Source organism: Drosophila kikkawai, chromosome X (genome assembly GCF_030179895.1).
Source record: "Drosophila kikkawai strain 14028-0561.14 chromosome X, DkikHiC1v2, whole genome shotgun sequence".
In the NCBI taxonomy this organism is placed as follows: Eukaryota; Metazoa; Arthropoda; class Insecta; order Diptera; family Drosophilidae; genus Drosophila; species Drosophila kikkawai.
The window spans coordinates 24,774,095-24,787,161 of NC_091733.1; the positions used below are offsets into that span (position 1 = coordinate 24,774,095).

Here is a 13,067-nt window from a genome sequence, read left to right on the forward strand (position 1 = left end):
TTATGCATTAAAATATTAATTTATAAATTCAAATATTTGTGTACTATTATTACTATTATTATGTATTACCTTAGAAAAAGGAAAAAAAAATTATAATATATAAACACTAATTTTTTTTTATAGTGTACCAGCATCCTGACATCTTTACATGTGTTGGTTTTGTGTAAAATAAAAAGAACACAGTGCAGGGGCGTGACGAAGTGCCGCTAAAGGGGGCTCTAGGGGGTGGGATGGTGGAACGAAAAGAGGGTGGCCGGAGGTGGTTGAGGACCCGAAGTCAAGTCAAGTCGAGGCGAGGCAAGGCGCAAACACAAAAAAGAAGGGAAATTGTAATAAAAATAATTGACAACTATTTGACATGCCTCATGTCCGCACACACGCAAAGGCCATGCAAACACCCCCTCGAAAGAGGTGGTGTGTGTGTGTGTGTATATGTACATATGTATATAGTATACTTAATTATTTAGATTGTGTTAGACATATACGCCGCCGCGCCACGCCGCCGCCGCCGCCGATTTTTGCCTTATTTGACGCGCCGCCGCCAAATTATGAAAATAACGGCGCGCCGCGGCGCGCCGCTGGTGCGGCATCGGCGCAGCTTCAGCGCGGCCTTCAGTGTCATTGTTCTTTATAAAACTTAAAAAAAAATAAATAACTCATTAAAATGGCCTTTTTGCCTTATTTGACGCGCCGCCGCCGCCGGTTCTTTCTGACTACTACGCCGCCGCCGCCGAGTCATTTTGACCTCTACGCCGCCGCCGATGCCTTTAACCATCGGCGTAAACCTCTATTTTGGATCCCTGGTGTGCATTTACCAAGGGTTCTTCCAGTCATTTGGCAGCCTTGTACCCTAGAAAGAAGCGTCTAAAGATGATATTTCATCGCCAGCTAATTGATGGATGCTTCACAAATTATGTTTCCCACATTCCGAAAGCTTTTTCTGGCCAATTTTTCAAAGCAAACGGAAACTTTTACATCGTAAAAAAAAGTTTTAATAACTTTTAAGTTTTTCTTTAGATTTTAAAGGGTATCCATAACTTATAGTTAGGTTATTTTATGAAAAAACAAAAATTAATAGCTTATATTTGGTGAAAAGATAATAACAAACTTGAAGTTACTTTTTGGGGGTTAAATTATTTTCATGGTTTGTTTTGTCATGGATTTCTATAAATTTCAAAGGTTATATTTACCTTTAAAGTTTTATGATTTCAATTTAAATTTTGTATTTAAAGATTTTATATTGAAATTAGAGACAGGTTGTTTATACATTTTCAAGACTATTACATTTATTTTAAGGCTTTTTTGCGAGTCTTTTTATTAAAATAGACTTACTTTTAAAATATTTCAATAAAATGTCCTATTTATACATTTCAAATTTCTTTTCAATAAATTGTAACCATATTTTTCAGTGTTTAAGAAAACATTTCAAGAATGGATTCTTCTTATTATAGCCACTGACCCGAGAGTCCGTGTTTAAGTCCGAGTCCAAGTCCTTGTTCGAGTCCTTGTTCGAATCCTTGTTCGAGTCCCAAATATGTGTGTATGTGTAAAGGTCTGCAACCCTTTTAGGCCAAAAATGCCTTGATTGATTACAGCTGGGCCCGGCACGGCCAGTGTACAATCAATTTCTTGGCAGCAGCATAATTAAATCAAAATCGTATAAAAATTGTATTAAAATTGTACAAAAAGAGGATGGATTCGGTTTTGCATAAATCAGAAAATTATGTTTGATTGATGTGAGCGCGCCTTCATTCATTTTCCCCTTTTTTCTGTATTTTTAGAAAGATGAAACAAAAAAGGTCAGAGAGCTGGAGTCCAATCAAAATGGAAATTAATGGCGAGAAGTGTCTGTTACACGGCTCGATCCCCTCTGCCTTGGCCAGGACATTCGAATGGAACACGTTCCGGCTAATAGGCACGTACCACGCTACTACCACTTCCCTGGCCAAGATGCGACGATAAAGCCGACTGGCAAATGAGTTAGTTGCGAGGTTCCGAAAGGACATCATCACCCTCTCCCAGCTCCCAGCTCCCAGCTACCCCCCACCCCCCCCCCCCCCCCCCCCCCTTATGAGGATGCTCCGTGTTTCGTGTTTTATGGTTATGGTTCCGGGTATTTGGCTTCACGGCTAATCGAAAGCCAAGGTAAACACAAGGACCCCAGGTAGCCAAAATAAAATCAAATAAAAGGAAAGAAAAGAAAAGTAAAGTAAAGAGAAAGAAAAGGAAAGGCCAGTTAAATTAGAGAAAATGTGAAAAGAAGTGGAGCTGCTTAAGTGGGTGGCAGATGCTTGTTAAGGAATTAAGGATAACAAAAGTTATTTTGTTATTTTGGAAATAAAATTATATGGCAGATCGGAGAAAGTAAATTAAGGGAAATAAATATTTATTAAATAGTTTTTGCAGATTTTTATATTTGAAAATAAAGGATTTGTTTTTAATTTTAATATAAGGGAAAAAATATTTATAAAATAGTTTCTGCCAAATTCTTTATTTTAGCATTAAGAAGTACACATTTAAAAACTAGTTTCCCTTGTTTTCTTTCTTTTAAAATTATAAAAAATTTATTTCTTCAATTAATAAAGAATAATTAAATATTTTAAGCCTTAAAACAACATTCTTTTTACTCTCAGCTGCCAGTCTTCTTTATTTTTCCTTTAATAATTTTAATTCCCATTTAATTTACTCATATCCCTTCTGCTTTCCATTACTCTCCAATTCAAACCAAGCTAAAAAATACACACAAAAAACTATACACACATGGCTTGTAACTCTTTTCGAGCGATCAAATCTCGTTTTTCTCACACATTCCCTCCCCGGGGGGCTCCTTTACATTCTCTCGGCAGCGTAATAACATTTATAAATAATCTCTATAAAACCTTTTTCAACTTGGCATCCATTACGGACACATTTGTCCGTGCTCTGGACTCCAGACTGCGGACTCACACGAGGACACAGATCCTGGCAGACCATAAAATCAAATCAACTGAAAAGTAACAAAAAAAACTTGGCCAACTAAATGCAATTTATGAAAAAGCACACACTATCGGTGTCGGCCACAGGACTACAATGCAGTCCGTGCCTTTACTTGGCTGTACACATATACATATATATATATATATACATGTGTGTGTGTGTGTGGGCCTGTGGCTGTCTCTGTCTGCGTTGAGTGCATTTCGTGCGTTGGCAGCTCATCGTTGGTCTCCGTAATTTCATTAGGGCAGTAGGACAGCACACACACGCAAAGAAAAGCTAGTTTCATGGGAATTTTGCAGTTCAATATACTGCTATCAAGCTGAAAACTTTTTAAGCACTGCATCAAACGCCAGAATGTAGGCAATGATTACAGCAAGCCAAAGTATGCAAGCCATTGCATACTTTTGAGGGCTGCCTGCGGGGCAGGATAACAAGAGAAGGTTAAATTGGCCTTAAAACTTGCACGATTCTGTGGAAACTTTGTATTTGCCGTAAAAACAAACTAAGCAGCCTTTGGAAGCTAACCGCAAGCCAGCATAACTATTATGAAGGGAGCTAGATGGGGCTTGAAATAAAAACAAATGCTTGGCATTTTATTCTCATTTAATTTATTTTATTCTTGTTTTTTAAATACATCGCTTGTCCCTGTTTTTGTAAAAATAATTCAAAGAAAGGACTAATTGCTGCTTTCAAACTTAATGAGGCACAGCACGGTTTTTACATGGCTTTCAGAATTTTAAGCCGATAATTTCTGCTCATTTTATTGTAATTCCATGTGATGAATGAAACGGAATATAAAGTTTTAATTAATGTAAATGAAAAGTTTACATTTAATATATTTTCTGCTTCAAATTGTTATTATATTTTTATATTCTTTTTATTTCTAATATTTTTCTCTGTGCCGAAATGCACACACACACACACCCAGGCATCGCTCAAAGGACGTGTTAAGGAGCTGAGCTAAACTGAAAATTCAGTTCACTTTCACTTGGTGCCAACACCCTCCCTCCTGCCTCACTCTTAGTGTCATTCATTCAATCAATAATAAAAAACGAGAAAAAGAGGAAAAGCAAGCAAAAAAAATAAAAAAGAAAAAGAGGGAAATCTCCGCCCGGCTTTGGCATAGTTTTCTTCCCTCTGCGAATGTGCACGATGGAATCAAAATCAAAAAGGCTTTAACAATACTTTTCGTCTTATGCGCGTACCATATTATGTAATTGTAGGGCTAACACACACACACACACATAGAGCCAGCTTGTGTGTGCGCGAGAGGGATGGGGGGGGGGGGGGGGAGGGAGAGGGAGAAGGACTTCATTTCTTGGCATTTCCTTTTGGCATTCGTAAAGAGAGAAGACGCACCACACACATGGTCTTGTATTTTTGTGCCCGCTTCTAGGTTTTTATTATTATTGCTGTCACACACACACACAGACACAATTACTAACACACACGGATGTGGGAGAGAGAAAAACACAGCAGCCAGTACAGTAAACTGTCTTTGAGCAGCAGTATTATAATTGAAATATTTATACATAATTTTATATGATAATTTTAGGGAAAATTGAATCTTAAATATTAAATAATTTAGCAAACAAAAATGCATTAATTTAAATTCGAATAGTTAGTTTTATAAGATTTATAATTCTGCATGCTTTATTTAAAATTTAATAAAAATCGAATAATAACAAATTTCTTAACATTTTTACGATATAACACTTTATAAAATTTTGAAAAAATGTGACATTAATTTTCTTCCGCCGCAAATAGTCTATTTAATTTGGCAATTGAAGCTGATCAAGAATATATATGATTTATAGGGTCGGAAACCTCTAACCAACACTATAATAATATCCTTTAAGTATGAAATTGATAAATTAAAAGCATCAAATTAAAATTATAATATATATACATACATTATAGGCAGAACGACCTGTATGCATATACAAACATGTCCTCGTCTGCTTTTGCCATTGTCCTTTCCTCATAGTCGGCATCTTTGGCATTTTTCCTTGGCGCGCTCTTTGTCTCTCGCCCTAACTTGCTCTTGCTCGCTCGCTCGCTCTCCCTATGGGAGAGAGAGCTTTCTCCCTCGCTTGCTGGCTAGTTCTCCTTCTTATTTTTCTACTTCTTCTCAAGCATCTCGCTGGCGATGTGTAAGTGTGCGTGTAAGTGTGTGAGCAGTATGTGTGTGTGTGTGTGTTACTTTTGCCGCTTCTGCTTCAGTGTTTATTTTGTGAACATTTCGAATGTGACTGCTGGCCGAGTGTCATTTTATTCTTCACTTTCTCTCTCTCTCTCTCTCTGTGTGTGTGTGTCACTCTCTCTCCCCCTATTCTGTTGTTCGCCTTACTCTCTCTTTCTTCTGCTTAATCTTCCACTTTCAGGCTGTCTTTGTGTGAGTGCTTGTGTCATTGCCATTAATTAAACACGTTTATGGCCGAAACAGGCCAAAGAAACAACGAAAAACAAAAACAACAACAAAGGATAAAAAAAAAATAGGAATAGAAATAGAAATAGGAATAAAAATAAATAAAAGGAAGGAAATAAAAGTGCCGCAGGCCCGGGAGCAGCATCAGCAGCAGCAGCCACTTTGCACATTAAATTATCGATTATGACATTCATTCACAGCTCAGAACGAAAATAGCATCAGCAGCAGAAAACACAAAAAAAAAAAAAAGGCAAAAAAAATCAGCAGCCAATCTGGCTAAAAAGCTTCCACGTCCTTTCCCCCCCTTGCATACATTTTGGGGCCATCAAAGTCGACAAAACGACCAGCGGCGAGCAAACAAATAAGGCAAACATTTTCCAGGCGGCGGGCATACACGGCGTATGGGCAACGTCACTGTCACCGCCGCCGCTGCAACATGGGGCATTCCCCATCTTTTTCGTGTGTGTTTTTGTGTGCACAGTAATGGTGAACATATTTGGCAACCATCAAGGTTACCGTTTTTTTTAGGCAAACTAAAAATAGGAAATATATTGTAATTTTTAAAAAAAATTGAGGTTAAAAAGTTGCTATTAGAATATAACACCAACATTTATGGGGAATATTGTGTTGCGTGTAAATTGTTGCAATGTAAATTCGTGTGTATTTTTGATAAATCAACAAATATTTTAAATTTGATGAATTATTAATGTAAAATAAAAGTTGGTAAATAATGGATAATTTAAAATATAATAAATATACAAATAAATAAATATAAAATATTTACATTAAAAAAAATAAATATATACAATTAAAAATAAAAAAGAGACTAAAAAGGTTTCCAAAAATATAAAAATTAAATTATTTAATTAATTATTTATGTTTAATAAATGAAATTATTGAATTTCCATATTTTTTAAACCTTTTGTAGTATTTTATTTTATAAACAAATCACTGTTAAACACCTAAAAAATTATATTTCATACTGTTAGAGGCATTTTTAAGGAGTTAAACATTTTAAATAATTCTTGATAATAATAATACTTAAAACTATATATTTCCCAGAATAATATACACACGTATTTTATATAATATTCATTAAATTTAATTTTCACAAACTATTAATTTTTCCCACATTTTCATCCCTCACAAAAAAAAAAAAAAAAATAACACACATTTGACCACTTTTAATTATCCAACCAAATATTTAATTTATTTATTAAGCTTTCCGCCACTGTGCTCCCGTATCTCAACCATTTATGTTTCGTTTTTGTTTCGGAATTAATATTCGACAAGCGACGACAAATGGCAAAAGTGTTCAGGGACATAACAAAGCGAAAACCCTTTTTGGCCAATGCAGGAATTTACATTTTCAGCCATGTGGCAATTAAATTAAACTCGGCTTCGTATTTCGCATTTCGAATTAATTAAAATGCAACAGACCAACGAGGTCTGATGCTGTCGTTGCAGTAAAGTTTGTTTAATTGGTAACACTACTCGGACACGACTCCCTCGGGCGGCCAATATGTGGCGGCGTGGCCTTGAAAAATCTTTGAATTTGAATCACCCACTCATTACGGGGATTTACAAAATAATAAGCAGCAAATATTTGGAATTAGAAAAGGCTAAATGAAATCGGAAACAAGCACTGAAAAGGTTTATTAACTGAAAGGAAATTTGATTTAGACTTTGGCAAGGATTTAGTTGATTGTTAAATAAAAATTTAAATATATTTAATATTATTTTATTGTATATTATTATTATATTTTCTATTATATATTATTTATTAAACACATATTTAAAAATTACTGGAAGCCCAGACAAAAGGCTAATAATTATTTAGTTAAGTTTGGTTAAATATTTAATATTTTGTATACACCTGTTTTTTAACTTTTAGACCCTTAAAAATTATTAAGCAAAGGTTAAGTCAAGTATTATTTGACAAACAAAATTATAATTAATTAAATTATTATTATTATTATTAATTATAATTTTTTATAAAATTACTTTATAAAACAAAGCCATAAAAATATAATGGCATTGACTAACAATTTACTAAATATTAATAAAAAAAAAAATAATAATAATAATAAAAAGAAATCATTAAATAAAAAAATATATATACATTTATTAAAGAAATCATTAAAATATAAACCAATTTTCACCTTACAAAATCCCAAAATCCTTCAGGAACAAACAACAAAATTTCAAATGACCATTTCCAGAATTTTATAGCTGCCAATTATACTCGGAGAGTACAAACCACCCCTTAAATGTATAATATTTACAAGAGTAAACAAAAATTAGTTTTTATGAACTATATAAAATATATTTTTACGGCCGACACTTAACCTCCTGCTGGCAGGACTCGCATTAATATTATAAATATAAACCCCTTTTTGCAGCCAGACTAAAGTCCTAAAAATACGCACAGAGTTTGAAAGGCCAGCAGCAGCAGCAGGACATTCCGACACAACACCCATAATCACTCAATTTTCGAGCCATCCCATCTCATCAGAGATTCCCCCCATCCCCAAAAGGGAACAACTGCTCGTCGACATTGAAAATTGCCATACAAAAATTTGTACAAAAAGAGAAAAATATCATTAGGGCAGCCTCGAACGAAAAAAAAGGGAAAACTTTATTAATAATGAAGCTAATAGAGTTTTGAGGACCCACCCAGGACCCCTTATCCTCTGAAAAATAAGCAAAGCAACAACAACAAAATACATATATATATAAGAAGAAGAAATAACGAAAATTTGGTCAGTGGCTCAAGGAGCTGTAAAAATAACAAGGCGCAGACAAGAGGCGGCAATGGCAAAAGGCCTAAATCGGGGGTGGCAACGCAGACAGACACACTCCCACACACACACACGCACACGCACACACCAAAAACGATTGAGTAATTTTTTTTTCTTTCTTTCCAGCCACACAACTTCATTAGGGTCGAAACCGAGATGAATATGGAGGTTTTTGGTCGGTTTAGTCGTCTTCTTGGGGTCCGCCGTGGTTATATAAATATAAAAATGCTGGAAAAGCTTTTCGGGGGGGGAGGAAAATGCTATAAAGGGAAAACTCAAGGAACAATTAAAGGCTGCTGCCAGGGGCCCTTAGTTTTGCGTAATCTGTCAACTAATTGGCAGAACGACGACAAGGGGACACACATGTGACAGCCCAAACAGGACACTCTCTAGCCTTGACTTTGGGCCGCAAATTGGATTAACCTAAAGCCAAAGACTTTAAGGAAGTGCCACAAACAAAAAATGGATATATATGTATATAGCAAATTTAACTTAGGTTTAGAAATTTATATATTTTAAATTATATTTAAATTTCACTTACCTTTGCAGCAGCTTTCAAGCATTGTTGTTTTTATGGTTCTATGGTTGTTGTTGTTATTTCAGCTTCAGGCTGTTGTTGTTGCCGTTTGTTGTTGTTGTTTCTGGTGGTAATGTTGATGTTGTTGTTATTATTATTGCTGGTTTAGTTGTTGTTGTTGTTCTGTTCGCACTCGTGTTCAAACCGCACAAGAACAAAAAATCTCACAAAAACAAAAAGCAATCCAATGGCCAACATTTTGTAACTCTCTCTTTGTAATTTCTATTTATTTAATTTTTTTTTTTCGGCTGAGGCACGTTTTAAATATACTAAATATATATAATATATATTTAATTTCTTTTTTGTAATATATTTAATACTTTTTTTTCAGCTTGGCTGGATGGGTTCCGGTTGGGTTTCTTTTTTTTTTTTTTTTTTGTTGTTGTTGTTTTCGCGTAATCTCTCTCTTGGCACTCGAACACTTTTTGCCTTAATATATTTTTGTAATATATTTTTTTGTTGTATTTTTTGTTATATTTGTTGTATTTTTTTGTTAGAAATCAAATCAAATGATGGCAAATTCTCATCTCCCTTTTCGCTCTCAGCTTCGGCTTGGGGGTCTTGGTTTCGGTTTCGGCTTGGCTTGGTTTTGGTTTTGGTTTGGATTTGGTTATGGTTCTGGTTCTGGTTCGAGAGGCTCGGACTGAAGACCACTCAGAGGGCGATGATGATGGGAGGCGGGCGCACGCTGGCTCCGCACCACATGACCGCACTACACGATTGACAGTTTGGCACTGAGCACCACCGAGCGCTGGGCAGGACCAGGACCAGAGCCAGGACACAGCGCCGCCAGGAGCCAGAAGCTTATCAGCCGAGCCGAAGGGTATACCGATTGCCCGAAAGCCCGAACGAACAGTTGCCGCCGCCATCGTCAAGCTTCGGCAGCGCCGAGCTCTTTTGCCCCTCTCTAGCGTGTATGCGTGCGTGTGTGTGTGGGCCAAGGGCGTAAGCAGAATTTTATTAACTTCCAAGAGGGGCTTATTAAATATATTAAAACACCACAAGCAGCATTCTAATAACCACGAATATATAGGCGGCTTTAACTTCCGACTGTATTCGTTAAATAATATAATAATAAGAACAGGTGTGGATTTCGCGACGCGCGATGTATGTTTTCACTCCGAAGTAAATGCGTACTAAGTACAGCTAACGCATGCATCAGCTTGTCAGAGCAGATTGGAAAGTTCTAAAGGACTCGACGTAAGTAGAGCTATCTATCTTAGGCGAGCGCTTGTGAGAGCAGATTGGAAAGTTCTAAAGGACTGGACGTAAATACAGCTAACTCAAGCATCAGCTCGTGAGAGCAGATTGGAAAAAAGACGTAACTAAAGCTTACGCTTGTCAGAGCAGATTGGAAAGTTCTAAAGGACTGGACGTATGTAAGTAGAGCTATCTATCTTAGGCAAGCGCTTGTGAGAGCAGATTGGAAAGTGAACGTAACTAGAGCTTTCTTAGGCGAGCGCTTGTGAGAGCATCTTAAAATGTTTGAGCGGAGTGGAAGTTTCCTGGAGTAGAGAGAGCGGAGATCCTGGATGGCATCATAGAGAGCAGAGAGAGAGACAGATCGTAGACGTAATGATTGTATTGGAAATGTCTGCTCTATGAAAAGGACAGAAATAAGCACGGGAACGATTTGCAGATGTGTATCACGTGACACACAATGATTGGACTTTCTTGCCTTCTTTTTTTTTTTGTATTATAATTATTGTTTTCAATATATTTAAGAATTAACGATATTATTATATATTAGAGTTTTATTGAACATAGCAGCCTATTTAGATATTAAAATATTAAAATAACAACTTAAAAGGGGACCCATAACCCCCAAAAACCCACAAACACAGCCTCTGTGTGTGTGTACGTGTGTGTGGGAGAGCTGGCTTGCGGGGGCAGCGTGTCGCTGCTGGGATGTGCGCGACTGTTACAAAAAAATTTGTAGCCAAGCCCAAAGCGAGCACTGTCGCCTCTCGCCTCATCTTCACTCACCTCACCTCGTCGCGCATCCTTGCTCCTTGCTCCACCCCCCGTGTCCCCCTGCTCACCCACTTTGTTCATTGAAGAAAGCCCCAGCAGTCTCAGCATCAGGACTCTGGACGAAACGAGACGAAACGAAACGAAAGGACACCGAACGAAATGAAACGAACCTGAACCAAAAGCCGAGAGTCGAACCGAACCGAAAACCCCAGTTCTCTGTGGGCCCAAAGGCCCGCCCGTTGGGAAATCCGGTAAATACCAGAAATTCGGGAATATTCTCTAAAATTTTAAATAAATAATTTCAAAAATTTAAATAAAATTTTTTTTTTATAGGAAAATTCGTTAGGGAAATTACTATTATTAAATAAATTATTCTTAATTATTTTCTCAAGTTGTAGAATAAATTTTTTTAGAAAGGAAATTCGTTATGAAAATTATTATTAATTTTTTTCTTTAAATTTTTAAAAGGAAATTCGTTAGAAAAATTACTCTTTAAAATAAATACTATTAAAGTTTCCTTTTTAATTATTTTAAACATATTAATAAATAAGAAATTGAAAAATATCACTGAAAACGAAAAAATCAATTTAAAAAGCCTAAATTTCTTAATTTTAAATGATAATCATTTTAATAATATTTAATATTAATATCAATATCTTAATTATCTCCCGAGCAGCATTGACTGTTCGAAATAGTTTCCCAAAAAAAAAATACCTGCTAAAATGTCAGACCTTGTGGGAGTTGCAAACTTTTTTCCCCAAAATCCACCTGAGATCCCTGCCTGGCCACCTGCATACATTAGGGCTTCCCTTCCTCCCAGCTCCCAGTTCCATTTGCCAGATGAAACTTGCCCGGATTTCCAATTAAGACAATAAGAGAATCATATCCGAGGACGGCAAAGAAAGAAAAGCTCAAGTGGTCGCTGGTGGAATTGAATTGAATAAAGATAAAAAAAATATTTGTCTGCCGCGGGCGATGCGCATTTCCCAGCGGGGACAAAGCCAACAGAAGACCCCCACTGCAGCAGCAGCAGCAACAACAACAACCACAGGCGAAGCAGCAGCCGCCGCAACACAGATGGAAACAGAATTGCTGCACTGACAAAAATAGGGGAAGGTTTTTTAAGGAAATTGTAGATTTAAATATTCATACAGTTAGGAGATTCCTAATATTATAATAAAATTAAATGATTAATTTATAAAAAAACTTGTACAGGAAGCATTTCCCGAGAAAAGAAGTTCGATGTTTGTAATTAAAGCATTTGGAATCGATATTTATTTGGTACCCAATAAAAAAATGTCTAACTTTAATGTAAAGAATACGAGATCTTAAGCTAAAAGAAATATATTTTTTGTGTACTCACATTTGTCTAGGTCCCTCCTCCGATTGATCCATATCCTTGATTTCTTGCTGATCTCAAAGTCTTTCCGGTGATATCTGCTCCTTTTCTTGATCTTTCTCGTAGCACTAAGCTACTAAACAGAGAGGGTACACTGAAACACAACAACAAGCAATTCTTTTAAGAAAAAGGAAATACTACTACATTATTACACTACTAGAAGAACACACCACCGCACTACATCTACCACTCGAGCTCAACATTCAGCTGGGTTACCACTCAGAAGATGCTAGAACTAGTTGGGAATTATAGTGTCAAACGAGTGGAATTAATTATTTATTTTTTATTAATTATTTATTTTTTATTAATTAATTCTTTTTTATTAATTATTTATTTTTTATTCTTTATTATTAGTTAGTTTTTAATAGTTAAGTAAATCTGCAAAATCAAAAATTGAAAAACTAAAAATTATTGCTAAGTTTTAACAATTTTTACGATCCGCTTTATCAAATTAAAAAAAAAATGGATTACAATTTTTGTTCTATCCAAAATGGCTAGAAAGACACTCCTCGTAATGCTGATCAAGAATATATATGATTTATATATTTGGAAATGACTCCTTCAATGCGTAACTAGCTTCTGATTGAAATTATAATTATAATAATATTAACAAAAATAATATAATTTAGTAATTTTACTAGTAACTTAATTATAATAATTTAATCATTTCCAAACCTAAATCACCCCAGTTTTTTTCTCACTGTTTTGAGTGGGAAACGAAGGCGCAGCGCCAAGTGCCATGTGCGGCGCTTTGTGTCCGCGCCTCGGTGTATGTGTTCGTCCTTGCGGTATACGCGTGTGTGTCTCTCTGTGTGTGTGTGTTTGTGTGCGAGTGAAGATGAGAAACGGCAGCAGCCGCAGCTCTGAAGGGAGCTAGGAGCAGGAGAAGTATACGGCGGGGGAATGCCACCG

At 36.0% G+C, this 13,067-nt stretch overlaps 1 protein-coding gene across 13 annotated transcripts in view; it reads right to left on the reverse strand.

Moving 5' to 3' along the window:
* The window catches only part of Cngl (Cyclic nucleotide-gated ion channel-like), a 63,665-nt gene that overhangs the window by 47,464 nt on the left and 3,134 nt on the right, over positions 1-13,067 (reverse strand). For all 13 annotated transcript variants that reach the window (XM_070288655.1, XM_041774693.2, XM_070288659.1 and 10 more), the window contains exon 2: positions 12,120-12,249. The gene's annotated coding sequence lies outside the window, so the exon portion shown is untranslated. The remainder of the gene's footprint in view (positions 1-12,119; positions 12,250-13,067) is intronic.